General features: G+C 36.3%; 1 protein-coding gene across 1 annotated transcript in view; it reads right to left on the reverse strand.

Annotated features, from left to right (window-relative positions):
• Window positions 1-6,831, reverse strand: part of LOC149776638 (neuronal acetylcholine receptor subunit alpha-10-like) — a 62,279-nt gene extending 55,448 nt beyond the window's left edge. Inside the window, exon 1 of the mRNA XM_089941144.1 lies at window positions 6,660-6,831. The gene's annotated coding sequence lies outside the window, so the exon portion shown is untranslated. The remainder of the gene's footprint in view (window positions 1-6,659) is intronic.
• Window positions 6,832-19,803: the final 12,972 nt, after the last annotated feature.

Below are 19,803 nucleotides of genomic sequence, written 5' to 3' on the forward strand. Positions count from 1 at the left end.
GCCGAGTATAGGCACTTTATGCCATACAGTACAAAATAAGACCCAAAGACATAAAATAAATAACAATCACTTTCTGAAATTACTAAACACGTATGCTCAAAAATATCCAGAGAACTCCGTACATTAAGAAATTAAGGAGGATCCATTTTGAGAAAATAATCCATACTGTCATTAAGTCTCGTAAAAGATGTACATTACATTCTTAGAAACCACCTTATTACGCAGTTTGAGAAATGTCTTTCCCAAACCGACTCTCCATAATGAACAAATAATTACTAGAATTTTTCAAAGGCTATAAGAGGAAACGTACATAATAATAGCATACACTATGGGAAAATGTCAGAATGAGAAAATGCAAGTAAGGCCCTCTGAAAAAGCCGTTATGTCCACTTAGATATCAATTTAATTCATTTGACTGTCATTGCAATGGTAACATAGTCTAACCTCTACAAGAATAAATTTATGAGCATAACTCAATAATAAATTGGATGAAAATGTTGCTTCATGGCATCCTCTCTCTCTCTCTCTCTCTCTCTCTCTCTCACACACACACACACACACACATGAACAACATTTTCGTTGAAAAGTACATCACGTGCAATACTAACAGAATGTTGAATATGAATATCTTATCAATCTGTCTTACAAAAGTGCATATCGGTCCCGACATACAAACTTCGAATACAAGAAATCAGGATAAAAAGGACACTCCTGCCTCAATCTTAATTGCAAAATGTTCGATAGTCCCTCGAGACCATGTTCTTGACGTCTGTGACGTCACAAATATGTAGATTCTTTATATTTAATCTCGGACGGATTTGTGGCAATTTTCCGGAAAAGCCTCTGTACGGCGCATAGAACAATCACTACACCACTGCGCGAGTGTTAAAAACATGTATCACTGCTTACAATATGAATGGGGATGATGTTATGCTGTGCACCGGTTGCCGCTAAAACTGACGATAAATAAACGACGCAAGATTGGTCAGTAAGTTCAAAAACATCAATCTGCCTTTATGTCCATTTGGCTTACCAAGATTTCAGTGGAAAACATGTTCTAATGTAGTGAAATATGGTAATGGATCTAAATAGATTAAGTTTGTGATAAAATAAAACCAATATAGTCAGATGGCTTGATTTGTAGTGATGTCGGAGAAGTTTATGCCTCCTGCGTGCGATTGATCAGTGATGGCACAGATATAGCATAATGAAGAACTTATCTAATTTAATTTAATTTAATTTTATATATATATATATATATATATATATATATATATATATATATATATATATATATATATATATATATATATATATAAAGTATATCGTAGTGCCATTACGAAGTGAAGATTTTCCATAACGAAATGAAATTGACTAACACTTTTAAATTTTCATTTTTGTTTTTAACAGGGTTATGCCGTTTCTTGTTTTGGTTTGTTTTTGGGATGGGGTGGAGGGGGTTGCTCTAAATCGAGCCGCTACTTCAGAGGCAGGGAACTTGTTTCAGTGAGTGGAACGACCAGCATGTAAACTGATAATTTTCTTTTGCTTATTCGTAATTCCAAAAGAGCTTCCAGCCAATCTTATTTTTCCTGATAGCATGTGATCCGCACGAAATGACACAGTTATGCTAAACATTTAAGAGGACATCCGAATAGTTAGATATCATTCCTTGTATTTATACAGCTTTAGATCATAAAGTTGAAGCTGAACACCTCAGTATCAGCTATGATACTCGGAGAAATTCCAGGTGAAGAAAATTCATGAATAACAGATTGCAAATCTCAATATCAGCGATGATACTTGGACAATTTCCAGGATACGAAAACTGAGAAGTATTGATGCGGGAGCTAAGTTAAGAAAATGATACAATTTCAACGGATTCAATGTAATTTTAATAAAAGTTAAAGATGGTTGAACTGTTAGGACTCAGTGTTTAATAACTTCGATTTTTGCATCTAAATGAGGTGAAACTATATCATTCAATCGAAAAGATAATATCATACATTAGTACAAGCTTCAGAAACCCTTCTGTGTTAATAGTGGTCCTGGCAGTTTCAATTACACGATTAGTTCTGTATTCATTATGGCACCACGTCTTGAAAATTCATGAGGCGAAGAAAAGAAGTGAATGGAAAATATATGTAATTATTTTTCCTTTGCCTATTACAGGTCAGAATGTAATGGTACGTTTGCTTTAATATACGTAACAAAAAGCACCTTCCAGAGTAAACATGTTTATTATTAGAGGAAGAGAATTTGTGTTGTATTGTAATACACCCTAGAGTCTGTACTATTTGTATTTACGTCTCCACTTGTAGCTTTGTTAGGCTTTAGTGGTTATTTTTTGTTGATTATTGGGAGTCGGCGCTACGAAGATATTTCTCAACCATTGTAATTAGTGAATTTCAAGCAGCAGACATCATGACGAACAGCATTCACGAGACGTTATGACAGCATGGATTAGTTTCGCAAAATGGACCCTCCCTGATTTATTAAGATAGGGAATGCTCTGGCTATTTTTAGACGTACATGTTTAGTGATTTGAGATAGGAATTATTCTTCATATTAGGTCTTTGGGTATTATGCCGATAAATTGTTAGTTATAAAATAATGTAGTTAAGACAAGAAGTTAGTATTGTTTGATCTATTTGTATAACGAAGACGCGTAGTCTTTAAACCTATGAATCGCTTGTATTAACGTTTGAGCAGCAGGGCGGGATATATGGATATTTATAGTCAGCCGCATGTGTGCATGTGTCCCACATTTAGTTCAAGATAGTGATTAATAGTTCCCAATTGCAGGGGCTTAATTGTCACAGCCGGACCAGGCTATGCTATCCATCAATTAGTAATCGTAACTAGATGATTTGGATAAACACAATAATTTTCATGTACTATGTTAACTGTCTATAGAAAGAGAAAAAAAAAACGAATATTTAGACAAATACCACATTGTTTGTCTTGAATGCAAGGTTATGACCTGAAACCAATTAGCAGTTAGTGTCTGTTGTGATATACTGTATGGCTAATTCTGAGAACGGAGAGGGGATATTTATTCAATTAAGGGTGTGAGAAAAACGAACAGAGATTAGGTCCGCATTTATTTTATTATAAAGGGAAATAGCTTCCAAAACTGGAATGAGAGTGAACGCATGAATATAAGAGTGGACGACAAGTAAAAGGCTGGACGCAGAGAGAGGCCACTAATGGCAGCGATGCCTGAAGAAGCCAAGGGAATAAAATACACACAAACATACTGGCTGTGTCGATTCTAGAGAGTGACACACCAGTTATCATATTATGCAGAATTGCCGGACAATTACAGTTCGAAACGCTCACTCGATTTCATGGTGAAATGTGCCGTATCTATGTAAACGGAACTGCTAATTGTATTTTAGAATTTATTTTTCTGGTAGAGATGAATCATACAATTGGTCTTGTACAGTTTTAATTTGTTTATCTAATTAATTAAATTGTTATATTCTGTATACGGGGCCTCGTGTTGTACTATTCTATATCTCTTCGCAGATCTCCATTTATTCCATCCATTAACTTAATATTTTAATATTTGCTCAATCCGAGCGATAGCATCGTGCTAGGTCATCCTCTAGACATCGACAACCGCCATCAAAAGGATACAATCCACCACACGGTATTGTTTGTCATGTGTATGGCGTTATGCTTATTAGTAAAAAAAAATCAGTTCGTCACATAACAAAAGTTAAATCTTGTTTACATAGTATTGGGGTTTCTTTTAACGTAAGAACCATGTTTATAAAAAAAAAATCGGGCTCGCCGTGTTTCAAAAATTGTCTCATCAGATCTCTTTGGACATAAACACCCCAGTATAATACTCGTAAACAGAATCATATCCCCAGAGATTCAGTAGACACATTTTTTAATGCACGTCACGATCTACCTGGACGTTGTAGCTCAGTACTTCAACAAATTAGTGAGTCCTGTTTCCGGTATTTAAAACATTTTATTTACTTGGCACTTGGCCATACTTGAAACTTCAAACTGACAGTCGTTAGAAAAATGTAGATGATTAACATATGTATCATGTATGACAATTGGCGAATTTTTATAACACTTCCGAAAGGTAACTTAAAAATAAAGAATTAGTACGTTTGAAATTAAAAGGTTCCTTAAGCACAGGGTACAAGTCCGACTGAATTAAAATGATCCTTAAGAATAAGGTCCAAGTCCGATTGAATTGAAAGGGTTACACGAGAACAGGGTTCAAGTCAGATTGAATTGAAATGGTCACTTAAGAAGAGTATGGAAGTCCGATTGAATTAAAAGCATTACTTAAGAATAGGGTACAAGTCGGATTGAATTGAAAGGGTTATTTAAGAATAGGGTACAAGTCCGATTGAATTGAAATGATTACTTAAGAATGGGTTCCAAGTCCGATTGATATGAAAGGGTTACTAAAGAAGAGGGTCCAAGTCCGACTGAATTGAAATGGTTACTTAAGAATAGGGTACAAGTCCGATTGAATTGAAATGGTTGCTTAAGAATGGGTTCCAAGTCCGATTGATATGAAAGTGTTACTTAAAAATTGGGTACAAGTCCGATCGAATTAAAAGGTTCCTTACGAATAAGGTACAAGTCAAATTTAATTGAAAGGGTTACTTATGAAATGGGTCCAAGTCCAATGTATATGAAAGGGTTACTTAGGAATAGGGTCCAAGTCTTATTGAACTAAAAAGGCTACTTAAGAATAGGGTCCACGTTCGATTGAATTGAAAGGGTTACTTAAGAATAGGGTACAAATCCGATTGAATTGAAAGGGTTACTTAGGAACAGTATCCAAGTCCGATCGAATTAAGATGTTCCTTAAGAATTGGGTACAAGTCCGATTTAATTGAAAAAGTTACTTAAGAAAAGGGTCAAAGTCCGATGGATATTAAAGGGTTACTTAGGAACAGTATCCAAGTCGGACTGAATTGAAAAGGCTACTTAAGAATAGGGTCCAAGTCTGATTAAATTGAAAAGGTTACTTAAGAATAGGGTCTAAGTCTGATTAAATTGAAAAGGTTACTTAAGAATATGGTACAAGTCCGATTGATATGAAATGGTTACTAAAGAATAGGGTCCAAGTCCGATTGAATTGAAAGGGTTACTTAAGAATAGTGTACAAGTCCGATTGAATTAAAAAGTTCCTTAAGAATAGGCTACCAGTCCGATTTAATTGAAAAGATTACCTAAGAATAGGGTACAAGTTCAATTTAACTGAAAGGGTTACTTAAGAACAGAGTCCAAGTCAGATTGAATTGAAAGGGTTAATTAATAATAGGGTCCAAGTTCGATTGAATTGAAATGGTTACTTAAGAATAGGGTACAAGTCCGATTGAATTGAAATGGTTACTTAAGAATAGGGTACAAGTCCGATTGAATTCAAAGGGTTGCTTAAGAATGGGTACCAAGCCCGATTGATATGAAAGTGTTACTTAAGAACAGGGTACAAGCCCAAATGTCATATATATATATATATATATATATATATATATATATATATATATATATATATATATATATATATATATATATATAACCTCAGTTTGGTGCTTTCTATAATATTTGCATAAATTGGAAGGAAATGTCGTCAAATCGTTACCTTCTTTTCTTAGCAACTTATGAATCGCTTTGCTATGTCCACCTCACAATTAAACTTTAACACGTTACAATAACCAGTAACACGCTGACGAGTGTTATCAATGGCTAGGTGTGATCCTTAAATATTTACAGACAGACTTAAAGCATGATCCCTGGCTTCACTGTGCAGTACTGACACCGTGACGACTGTCACAGCATAAAATGGCTTTACGAAGCAGGATCGAACTGATACAATATAAAGATGTATTTTCATAGCATTGTAACTGTATAATACGGCTTCTCTGAGCGGTACCGACACCATGATGATTTTCACTATACAGCATCCACAAATACTAAATATTTTTGTTCATACAAAAGAATTTTCAATGCGCGTAAATACCTATAAATTCATTTTCCTTTCGATGGAACGTTTTAATAAACAAAAACATAATATTAAAGATTTGCTATTATACAGATATGTCATTAACTCGAAGCCAGAGTTATCTGCCCTGGAGACCAATCCACCAGCCCTTAATGATATCAAAATTCGATGCCCCAATTATGTTATACAAGTATTGCATAATTTCTATCTTTGATGCAATTTTGATTTAATTAGTATATGTATTTTTTGTGTTTGTTCAAATATGTATGTGTGATTATAAACAAAACGTATTTTAATTCTCTCGTGTATCATATACAAAATAAGTTAGGTCAGTAAATCAAAACAATAGTATTAGTAGCAGAAGTACATAAAAGCATAAATAGTAGTGCTTATTGTAGTAATAAAAAAGCAGCAATAGCGGTAGAACCAGTAACTAAAATACAATAATACTAGTGGTGACTGTTCTAGTAAATAAAAAGAATAGAAGTAGTAGCAGTGTCACTAATAAATAAAACCAGTAGTAGTAGTAGTAGCGACAGTTCTAGTAAATAAAAGCAGCCGAAGCAGTAACGGTAGTATTAGTAAATGATAACAATAATAGTACAAGTGGTAGGAATAGTTAATTAACTTATATCACATTTATTCTGATAAAAGCTATGTAAGATTTACTTACCTTAACTACATCAAACACTTATCCAGCAACTTCCACCTTCTAAAACCTGAATTAATGACACGCCGTTTAATAAACTAGCCCCTCTCTCCCCAGTGTTGTATGTTATTCCTCGGAGATTAAATAACGCACTGAGTCAAATCATCAGCTGAAATTCAGCAGTTATATTTGCCTTTACACCCAGCTAACAGCTGACTGGAGCAATGTGCCGCGTTCGATAACAAGATATACCGATCCCAAAAGAAGCCACACGCTTCATATTTGGATTAGAGAGACGATATTATTTCGTTGATATTAGGGGCAAGGAGCTTCTTCAAACATTTGTAAAGGTAGATTCGGTAAAATTAAATACGAATTTTATCCATATTAAGATATGACTGGCTGATATATTTCCCTCCCCCTCCTAAAAAGGTTCAATATTTTATAAGAGAGACAGTGTTTAATGTTTAATCGTCGTTTATTTGTTTGTTTTGGTTTGGGCTTTTTTTGTGTGAAAGTAAACAGTCCCACAACATTTGTAATATATTTAAACAAGATTCGACCCTCACGTAAAGAAAAAGGTGATTTTATTTTTCAGAACGACTGAATAAGTTAAATCGATTTATTTTAATCCAAATTCAAGCTTTCATGATAAAACTACGTCTGTTTCAAACATATCTTCAATCTGTCTTTCTCGGCGAAATTGAGAAAACAAAAAGAAACATTAAACAAGAAGAAAAGCAACAATAAAAAGCATAAAACAAAGCAACAACTTGGACATATTTGTGCAAACACACACGTCATTTTTGGTCAGTACTGATGATTCCCTAGGATACCACACAATAAACAAATAAAAAAGGCAGAAGTAACGGTCTCCGTCAGGCCATATTGTGTCCTGTATAAATAAATTGGATCCAACATATATCTAGTATCTATACAGAATGTAATAACATTAACGATAACAACAACAACAATAACAATAATAATAATAATAATAACGTCAGCAATAGAGTTATTTCCATGTTTTTGTTGTCTGGAAAACAACGTTAAAAATCTGAGTTCTGAACTCACTAAACGCCGAAACTAGATACAAAAATTAAAATATTTTTGTTGGTATCATATTAGCCTCGTTTTAAAAGAAAATCTCAACACCACATAATTCAAAGATACTCTACTAAGTCTCATTTAGGAAGGAATGTTCTACTTACCTGGCCTTCTCACCATAAAACATGACCATGTTACCATCCTACATGACCTTGTTGCCATCCTACATGACCATGTACGTATCCTAAATGACCATGTTATAATAGTCCTATTTGGCCATATTACCATAGTATCGTACATGACCATGGTATTATCCTTCATGACCATGTTACCATTTATCCTACATGACCTTGTTACTATATTATCCTACATGACCATGTTACCATTCTACACGACCATACTACCATCCCACATGACCTTGTTACCATCCTAGATGACCATGTACTTATCCTACATTATCATATTACCGTATTCCCCTACATGACCATGTTATTATCATTCATGACCATGCTATTATAGTTTACTACATGACCATGTTACCATATAATCCTACATGACCATGTTACCATATTATCCTACATGACCATTTTGTTATCCTATATGACCATGTTACCATATTAACCTACCTGACCATGTTACCATATAATCCTAAATGATCATGTTATTATATAATCCTACTTGACCATGCTTGACCATGCTATTATCCAACAGGACCATGTTACCATATTATCCTGAATTACCATGATACCATATAATCCTTTATGCCTGCATGATCATGTAACCATATTATCCTACATGACCCTGTTACCATATAATCCCATAATAATTAGTATTGTCTAGAAGCCTCCAAACTACCTCATCTTCCAAAGCCAGGCACGCGTACCGTTAGAAACTGCCTAGTACATCATCTTCCAAAGCCAGGCACATGTAAGTTTAGATAACCTTACATTACTGTTTAAACGGTGTCAATATAGATGTCAGCTTGAAATGGTCGAGCTGGATGGTAGTCAAAGTGTTAAATAGCACACATATGAAACGGCTGATCCAATCGCATATGTCAAAAGGCTGATCTAATCGCATATGTCGGACCCCTGATCAAATCATGTCCTCGTTCAATTACAACACTTTCTGCAACGAAAAACGAAGAAAAACAACTTATAAACTGACTTCTTTTTTTTTTCCTCAACCTTACGGCCACTGTAACGATCATGTGTGCCTTCTTCTATAATTCATGTTCCTTGGATATATATATATATATATATATATATATATATATATATATATATATATATATATATATATATATATATATATATATATATATATCCTACATGTGGATGTGTTTGCTATGCTTATACCAGCTAATGCCACCGACTTTGTAACATCATTATTGACGATGTGTGCATGCCCGAGATGGATGGTATTGGGGTCGGTGCTTACGGTCAAATCTATGGATGCCGTTTACCAGCGGAACGATACGAATCTACGAAGTCTACGAATTAAAATTTTCTCCAAGCTGTATGACAATGAAATTTTATTTCTCAATCCGGAACCACACACACACACACATACACACACACACACACACACACACACACACACACACACACACATATATATATATATATATATATATATATATATATATATATATATATATATATATATATATATATATATATATATATATATATATATATATATATATAAAGATTTCCAGCAAGCAAGGGTTTTCGTTGATGGTTTCAGATTAAGGAATAAATAGAAATGAAGGGGGCTAAGTTACTTCACATTCATTGAGGGAGCCGTGGTGGCGTGACGGACTCGCTACCAAACGGTCACAGGTTCGAATTAAGCCCAGATCAGGCTACGTCGGCTGCTTTGGAATGACTGTCGACAAAACACTTTATTCACGTTGCCTTGGCGCTATATAACCTTGCTTTTCTTGTTGTGCCATCAAGAACAAACTGGCAAACAATTTAAAAATGACAGCTTGAATGCGATGGGAGATGTAAGCACAAAAACTGTTAACACCACCCCACTACCACAACAAAATTCCATTCAATTAATCACTAGAATAGTCCTCATCCTTTATAACAGCTACTTCTGTTGCACGTGTTTTTTTTTTTTTGTTGTTGTTGTTGCTGCTGCTGTTATATTTTTATCATTTGTTTAGACAATTTTTCTTTTTTGGGGGATGTTTTCTCTATTACCCTCTGTAGGCTAGGGGATGAAAAAATAGGTCCAATGCACCCTCCCGCATGTTGCAAAAAAAAGCTACTAATGACGAAAAGAGCCGTGGTAACCCAACGGTTAGTGTTTTGGAATCGCTGCCGAAAGGATGAGTGTTCAAATCTTATTATCGGATGAGACTTTGTCGGCTATTGTGGAGTGCCGTTGTGCAAGGCACTTTACTCCAGTTGCTTCGGTACTAAATAACTTACGTGAGTTGATGCGCCGTAAAACACCAAACCAGTTTTTTCTTCTTTCTAACTCCTGAAGCAAGGTGATATATATAGGGTACGTACGGTGATGGTAGTATACTCTGTCATCCCTGGAATGTTCTATCTGGATCCGGTAGCAGCTAGCGTTAATGAGAACCAGGCTAGGTAGAATATGTCCTCTCACAGAATCAGTCAGAACACCGGAAACGCCACGATCTATTACGACTACCAGAACAATTTAACTAATGGATTGAAAGCAGCTTTGACCGATTACTCGAACAAGATCCAAGACCAACCCAAACATTGTTAGTAGCTTTTCTCAGATATATCATCAGCATGATCAGTGGAAGTAACTGAAAAGAAAAGAAAAAAAAAATATTTTGATAAAAGGACTTGATGCTTTAAGACGTTACCGAAACTATAAATTAAACATTATAGAAAAGAGTGACCGCAATTTTTCAACCTCTCTCATATGAAACGTTCAAGTATTAAATAATGCCCTGGGAATGGAGGGGTGGGGGTGAAAATTCTTCCTTTTGGTAACAGAGTTGCAAACCAATAATTATTTTCGTTTGTTACGGTGTGTCCCTTCATGTATTGGAAACTTTATACACATATATTTATATGCATATTCAAGTCACACTCATTCTATATTCCTATTTGGTAATAACATTCGACTCTCATTTAAGAAAAAATATCTCTTAAAATATCGCCTCTTCTGATCTGTACCCATAATATCTAAATATATTAATCGCATAATATTAAAGCAAAACCAGCCTTGAAACTAGACACAAAGGTTTGGGCCTGAAGTAATCAAATACAGCCTAAAAAGTACGTTCTTTACAGTGAAAATTGTTATTACTGATCAAATCACGTTGTGTGAGAGTTAATTAAGCGATGTCGCTCAGGACCAATGTAGTTCTATGGGTAAGTTTGTCACATGATCAGAACGTATATATTTATTATATGGGCAAACTGGTCACCTGCTCAGGGCCAAAATATCCATGCAACTAGAGAATTAACAAGGTATTCCTATTTAGGAAGAAGATTATCAAAAGAGAAAAAAAAAATATTTGAGTAATATAATATCTATGGAGTCTTCATTTAAAAAAACAGTATCGCCGATAGGCTTTAAAAACCTCGTTCCGTCTGAGAAAATGAAATATATATATAGTCTATTCGCATGCAAGTAGAAGAAATTATCTGACCCGCTGTTGCGATTAGGAATACCCAGTATGGCCCTTATTAGACGACTCTAGACTGTTCTCTCTATTCTATTTTGTTTTTACATCTATTTTATGGATGCATTTTATTGCCTGAAATAAATTAGTTGGACTGTCTTTCATAACTTCAGATGGAAATTTTTAACATACTGAAGATATTGTGCACCAGTCACTACGATATAAGTACAATGGTGTACCCTTTCGATTTTTGACTGTCTTTCGCATCTTGACCCAGAACAAAATCACGTTTTCATGTTATAATAAAATGATAGTGAAAATAGCATTGTACACGACAAGAATATATCCCCTTTCCGCATTTAGTGTATCATACTCCTTACAAATGGTTACCTCCCTGACATTGTATGAACTATGAGGAGTATTAGTCAAGGTGCGGAGCGTGATGGGTGGAAACGTAGAAAGGAGCAGTTAGAAAATAAAATGGAAAGTAAACTGCATTGCGTCAGCCATCTAATTTGTTCCATGTACATCCTTTAGCATTTTTTTTTTAATGCTGTCAGCCCAACTACATCGGATACTTAAAACGGACAGGGCCTGTTCAAAACGGATTGGTGAAAAAGAATTTGTTATCAATGTTAGCAGCTACATTTAGAGTCGAAACTTAAAGGAGCAATTTTTGGACATTTTTAGCAATTTTACCTATTTTTTCTTTTGTCTGGTTCAAAATGTAGAAAACAATCTTGAAATTACACTCGTGTTAAATTAGTGTTGCCTTGTTTAAATATAAAGCATGACTACGCGTGATGTGGTCACATGACGCCTCAGTGTTTAGCATGATAAGCAGGTACTTGTGTGATATGGGGCCGTCCATTTAGTACGTACGCATGGAGGAGGGAGGGAGGGAGGGTTAACCCAAATGCATACGCTTGCGTAGGAGGGAGGGTCGTCTACTGATAATGTACATACGCATATGAAACGGGAGGGGGGGGGGTAGAGGAAGAGGAGGATGAAACTTCAATAATGATTTATCTAATACGTAACCTGTTCGACTGGTTCAGTCGGCGATTGAATTTGAGCGGACACGTGACAAACGTTTTAAAGTTACGCAGCTTATTTCTTTGATGCAGCCAGACATTAAACGCAGGTGGACTATCTGTTTTACTAAACATGTTAATATTATTAGTCCTTGATCGTTTCTGCGTTGATTAAATAAAGGCCGTTCTATAGAATTCGGGGAGGTGGGTGGGTGTGTAAAAAAAGTACGCATGTGTACATGAAGGGGTCAGGGGTCAAGCTTTGCCAGATTTTTGCGTACGTACTAAATGGATGGCCCCTATCAAGACTGTTAATTGATGAACCATTTGAATGGGCATTAATGTATTCTTCAAGGTGCAATGTAATTTAGACCAATATGTAAAGCAAGTCATGTGTTGTATGATGGGATAGCATGGGTCAGTCGGTTGTTTACAAGTACACCAGACGCTCTTATATAGGACACACGGTACTAATTCAGTTCTCATGGTAAATCTATTCAAACAGGATCGTATTCAAAATACAATAACTTAAAATTCCTGAGTGTTCGTGATAAAACTCATATTTATCAGTGTAGCACATCTTTGATGGCAGCATCTGTGCAGAGAAAACCATATGAGCCGCGGTATTTTCTAGATCTACACGCGTTTGAAGCACATACTTTCACTAACGCACCACAGTCAGGTGTTGATTTCAGCAATAAGTCTTTCAAAATCAAGTCTGTAAAGGGGCTGAAATTCTGTCAAGAAAACAATGGCTCTGTCTTGTTTTCAGTTACAACTAGGATTAGCTCTCAAAAGACTCCTAGCAGACCAAACCCATATATACTCTATTTTATCTTACCCATTTCTAGACTAGTTCCCATTTTTCCATTCCATGAATCCTTTAGGGTCATTCAATTTCATTTGTGCTTTCAAATTTATCACTTACGTTAAAAACCTGTAAGAAATAGTGTGGTTATAACGATCTACGTTTCTGGAGAAACTGGCTATTCCAAGGATTTAGATCATGCATTATACAGACCAGACAGACTGGTTCCAAATTTATATCCAATTATATGCATGAAAAATGATAAAATTCTATCAGTTTGATTGTTTTTCATGTTTTCTGCAATTTTCCTTACTCCCGTACTTGATTAAAGTACCGAACGTAGTCTGGTGTTCTTAAGTATTCGTCACTCGTATTGAATGTATTCAACAAACGTTTTTATTGATCAACTTTTAAAGTTCTATTATACATGTCGTCAGCTGAGTCCTAACTAGGTGTCGCCTAGCAATAGACTACAGCATAGTAACAACTGTGGAATGAAAAATTGATTTCAACAGAAATATGTAAAATCATCATTTGCAAAGTTAAATAAGACAAATAAAAATATCCCTTGATGGCAATAAGAAAAATATTGACGATATTTTTAGTTTTAGAAATGTAACGCTTTGTCTCTTGCAAGAAGATCTTTCAGGGGAGATAACATTTGCTGGAATACATTTATGGTGGCGCTCTACAGTTTCTTATATGAATAGGGTTGGAATTTTAAAGAAAAAGAATCTTCCCGGGTTTCCTCACTGGCTATACTGACTACATAAAAAACTTTGTATATTTTAGGCATTGTTCAAAGAATTTTTAATTCTCTTGATTTTGGTATATGATTGATGGGTGTAATATGGGTTATAAAGTATACGGCTTGGGGTAAATTGTTAAAAAAGAGCCAATAAACTATTTTACATTTTATATATTTGGAAATTCATTCACTGCACTTTCAGAATCTGGTATCATCTAGTCTGGCAAATTCAGTTTCCCTATTTTAATAACTGCTGTCATTATAGTTAGCTATGTGCTTAGATCATGCACAATTTTCCACAAGTACAATATCCAAAGAAATTTTAGCCACAGTACATGAAAGTAACATATAGCTATATCAACATTCTCTCTAATATGCATGTTATAAATGTAAACTACTTAATCTTACACCCGCCACTATCTCAGATGTTCAAAATATCCACCACCCCTATAAAATAGCACTAAACAGTCTGCCATAGAGCGCCTCCTATAAAATAGCACTAAACAGTCTGCCATTTGTCAAATGTTCAATTGAAAAGACAATACTTTATCTTCAGGTTTCTCCCTCGTGATTTGCAGTAATGTCAGAAATTTAGGGTTTTATGTTGTATGCATAAATGAAAGAGTCTAGTATAGCGAGGATAATCAATCGAATCCAGACTAGTTTTATCCATTTTCTAACGAGTTTGAAAATGTATATATACTAATGCCTGTTGAGTTCTTTCATAACAGAGTGGCTTTAAAGATATGGAGGTACCTTATCGATCCTTATCTAACCGAAAACTGTTTAGTGCTACCTTAACGAAAATGTACGTAATTCATACTTGAAATTGAATTTTATTCTAATCCCTGAATTATATCTTTCATAGGAGGAACGTGTGCCTAAATAAATTAAACCACATGAAACATAAACAACACCAACAAACCCCCGTTTTTCTCACAAATCGATACTTACCTTAACAAAAACTGTTTAGTGTTACCTTAATGAAAATGTACGTATTTCATAGTTGAAATTTAATTTTATTTTAATCTCCGAATTATACCTTTCATAGGAGGAACGTGTTCCTAAATAAATAAAACTGCATGAAACATGACCCGCACCACCAAACCCCCATTTTCTCACAGATGGATGAACAAAATTGTAATGTTTACCATCCGATATACACCGTTTCGCCCTAACACCGTGGTTCGTGATACAACAGAGTAATTTGAAACTGTCACTATTTGTTGTTCAGTGTTGAGGTTAACATGGTGAAACTGGAATAAAATGACAACGAATGGTATTTCAATCAATTTTAGTTCCAAATTTGCGGTGTACCAGCTTGGGATGTCATTATTTATGTATACTATATTATATATTTTCTACATTTGTGCTGAAACAATGATTATTATATGCTCATTTTTTTCCTCCGCTAACTTTACATTGTCATAATTTTGCAATATTACCCTATACTGAACTCGCGTGCAAATACACATATTGCATTCATGCGCATAAAGGAACTACTTTCTATTGTAAACAAACAATGGACGCAGACGCCAGCACTTTTGATTTGTAAACAAATCATGTACACTCGCGTAGTAGGCGCTTACGTTGTGGTTGTTTAATTTTTTTTTGGATGAAGTAAAGAAGATGTTTCGTGGACTGCTACATACCAGCTGCTTGGGTACATTCCGCGTTAACTTTTGTGATACAATGTTTTGGATTTAGGCTAGATATACAATAGAGGCAAGAAAGGGTCCTTACAAATAACATACAAGTGACAAGGCATATACTCTCTTCTTTAGCTGGTGATAAGAATGGCAAAAAAATATACTTACAGTTTTACATCCTGAATTCCTCAAAATGTACTTTCTTAGTTCTGCAAATCCGAATTACACGAGCCATGTCATAAGTTCTCAATCTTGATTACACATTTCGAAATTGTACTGTAATTTCGAATATAAGTACAATAACATCCTCCTTACTGCACTCAAAATGAAATAAGCATTAAATTCCATAGCGTCTTTTTGATAATTGCAATTGAAAGACTTCATATTTTCCCCACCTTATGATTTCAAACATTCAATGACAGAAACAGAACCATATTTGCAGGTGTCAACACGCTTTTCCCTCGCTTCTTCAATCCGATGTATTTCATGTGGAATTACCACATATAAATCCAGTCCATAATCACGACATTTTGTAGAATCGAAAAAAAAAAACAAAAACAAAATCTATTCATTCCAGATCAAATGGAAAAGTTGTTGCAATGCGCATTCATTCACAATATGACTCCAAATTTCAATGTTAACAAGATACGCCGTTTTCTTTCGAATGTTATGTCGAGCGCGCGACTAAGTTCAAATTTATCTGGGCGGAGTTATGTGCGCAATACTATTGTTGTAGTTGTAAAATGATGCATTTTCGCTTGTGTATTTAATTTGGAATGCGGCATACATTCAGTTACTTTGTTTCTTGTAGTGTATTTTGTTAATATAATTAAGCTTTAGGAAGAATAAATAAATTAGCATATAATAAAAAGGTTACTGCATTTGTATTCGATCTGGTCAGCAGAGACGGATTCTTCACAATCTTGGCGAAAATTGGTTGCCCTTTAAAGCTGCTCAGCGTGATCCAGTCCTTCCACGATGACATGAAAGGCACAGTGCAGTACGATGGCTCAATAGCTGACCCCTTTGACATCCACAGTGGAGTTAAACAGGGCTGCGTCCTTGCCCCCGCGCTCTTCGGCATCTTCTTCGCAGTCCTGATCAAAGACGCCTTTGGGACGTCCACAGAAGGGATTTACCTGCACACACGCTCAGACAGCAGACTGTTTAACCTGGCACGACTGAAGGCAAAGAGCAAAGTGCGTGACGTCACCATCAGGGACATGCTTTTCGCAGACGATGCTGCTCTAGCCACCGACACAGAAGCTGAGCTTCAGCGCCTGATGGACCGCTTTGCTAAAGCATACGATGAGTTTGGGTTAACCATGAGCCTAAAGAAAACAAACATCACGGCTCAGGATGTGGTACTGGTTGTGGCTGTGATGCTGGTACTGGTTGTGGTGCTGGTACTGGTCGTGGAGGTTTCCTAACCTCAGGCTTGACCTCACACGATGGCCTAAGCATGAGGTGAGGTAGGATCTCTCGCTTCCTTTCCTGCTCCTCTTCTTTCTTTTTCTCCTCCTCTTCCTCTTCAATTCTAGCTGCTTCTATTATGGCCTCCATGGCCAGCTCATCTAAAATGCACCTGACATACTCCAAGTGCATTTAGAGTTTTATCAATTTGGCAATTCTATTACTCATGATTATTGAAGTTGACTGGTCAACGTTGGGTAGCCAGACTGACGAACCTTGGCTTTATAGCGCGAAAGTAAAGAAAAACATACCACTGATAACAAACCCCACAAGATGCATATGATCACCCCAAAAACATGGAACGCGCGGACCTAAAAGAAACACATGCGTTTTCTGTTTTACTTAGAAACATTAACTACAAACACAAACACACACTGTCTGACAAGACAGGGAAACAAAGTGCTTATAGACACACTTCTATTTTTTAATACATAAAAGTAAAAAACGAAGTGCTTATAAACACACACAATTGTATGATTGTTAATTTGACGAGTATATCTTCTAAATATTATTTGGGTTAGCCCTGAAGAGGGCTGTTTTGTTGACGGGGATTATAGCAACATTTCATCGTCTAAGACTGCATCCCCGTCTGGCTGCAGGCTATCCCACAGGAAAGGGTCTGCTTCTTCAGAAATAGAAGAAGAACTCTTTCGTGTCAACGCGGCAGTCCACAAAGCCGCTATCTGGCTCCTGTTGTTGCTGCTGCTGATGCTCTCTCTGCTTTCTGTGCTTCTGAGTATGTACTTCTCCGTCCATTCTTCTTGCTCCTTCTTGATTTCATCTCTGAAGACCTCCTCAATTAGATCTTTGGCCACTTTAAACATCCTGACATTTTAAATCTCATGCTTGGGTATCAGGCTTTGTCTGACAAGATGCAAATTCACATAGTCTTAGATCAGTTTAGCTAAATTAGAAGACGTCTTCATAGGTTGACGAGTCAACAATGAATGGTCAGACTTGTTCGTTCGTTCATTGGATTTAAGACGTTTTCACCCATGTGGGCATGGACGACTGGTTAATGCCCCCGCCCCCGCTAATTAATTTTTGCGAGGGTGAAGGATGATGCCACATCACCCAACGCATGTATGCACTCACAGAGTGCTTTTTATTTAGCCGACAGGTCGCGGGACAACAAATCCCTTTCCACCTGTATAAAAAGCTATCATGGACCCAACAGACACTCAATGTAAATAAATGTATGTCTACTACAGGATAAGACGTCTCAGGATTGCGCACTATTCTTATGACGTCACCCCTGTTTCTTGCGTACACGCTCTTCGGGGCACCTGATTTATAGACGAGTGGGAATCGGCCCACACACTCATCTTTAATGTCCGAGTTTGGCAGGGAGGAGAGGGACCCGGAAGGGAAGACTAAACGCCGCCGGAACGTGCCTTAAACTATATGGCCTACTTTATATCAAATTTGTCCCAGTTGTATAATTATTGGGATTCCATATAACCAATTCTGTGTTAGCCACAACTGGAATTGGAATCACGCAATATTAATATAGAATAAAAAATTTCTATTTCCTAACTAGCCGAATTAATGAGTACATAGTGTACATAATATTATACCCTTATACCCTTACCTTTCTTGTATAATTTGTCTTAGCGATAGAAAAGAGTTTCGTTAAAGTCAGGTATCGGTTTCAATTTTGAACGGGGAATAAAGGATCAGACCAGTGTTATGGTTTAATCGAACTGGGATTTAAAAGACATAGTGGAAACCGTGAAATAATTAGGCATTTTGAATGCCCTTAAAAGGGCTGTTTTTTATGATAGCAGCTTGAAGGTTCCGCTTCGGTCTTCTTCTTTTCTGCTTTCTTCCACGCTTTGTGTTTCTTCGCTGGTCTGTACAGGGAACGACTCATATCCGTGTATTTCGGACAAATGGTCAGCAGCTTCCACCAGACTGGAAAGAGGATGGTGTTGCCATGCTTGTTGATAAAACTGGGAGAGGATTCTGATTCCATACCGTCATTGCTGGGCTTTTGGTTTCCTGGTATTTAGAGTTATCCAGGCTAGATATTTGACACCACTGATGTAACGGCCTGCCTTTTTTACGTCCTCCTGCGCTTCTCCTGGTCCCATAACTAATAACCTTTGTTTCATGGGTCAAAATTCTCCTCCTCAGCTTCCACCATCTCCGGATCTATTTCCTCCTCCTTTTCAACTTCTATCTCCTCAATCTTCTTGTTTTTCCTGATCTTATTCGTTAGAGGAGGACGTAATTTCCAAATCTGATTCAACCGTTTATTAATTCAGTTGTTGTTTTGGTTTCTCGGTGGTATTCACTGATGGTAATCATACTAATATCCGTTGAAACCTCACAGTTGGTATTCTGCCTTTTTGGTGGTGTTATGTTTTTTTGGAGTTTGGAGTACTATACTCGCAAATGTCTCGAATGATTGTTGTTATTGTTGTGGTGGTGGCAGTGGTAATGGGTTTTCCAGAAAGTGGTCCGGTTCTTCCTGGGCAGTTAAGACCGTTTTGAGGGGGGCCCCTAAATATACTTCTACTTCTTTAGTTGGAGAGGTTGTTCTATGTGGCGCGGTCGGCTGATGAATTTTATTTTCTTGTTGTGTCGTTAACGGTGGGCTGCTCACAAACTGGGTCTGCATATGCTGCTGCCGCTGTTGTTGCTGCTTATTTCCACCATTACGATTCATGGGCCTTTATCTTGCTTCAACTTGTTTGTTTTATATTAAGAGCAATCTTGTCCTGCTTTCCTGTGCTCTCAAGCTTCAACCGAAGGCTACTAAAAGACCAAGATCTCTTAGTGCGC

The sequence above is a fragment of the Sinohyriopsis cumingii genome, chromosome 18, assembly GCF_028554795.1.
Source record: "Sinohyriopsis cumingii isolate HCF-2022 chromosome 18, ASM2855479v2, whole genome shotgun sequence".
Lineage (NCBI taxonomy): Eukaryota > Metazoa > Mollusca > Bivalvia > Unionida > Unionidae > Sinohyriopsis > Sinohyriopsis cumingii.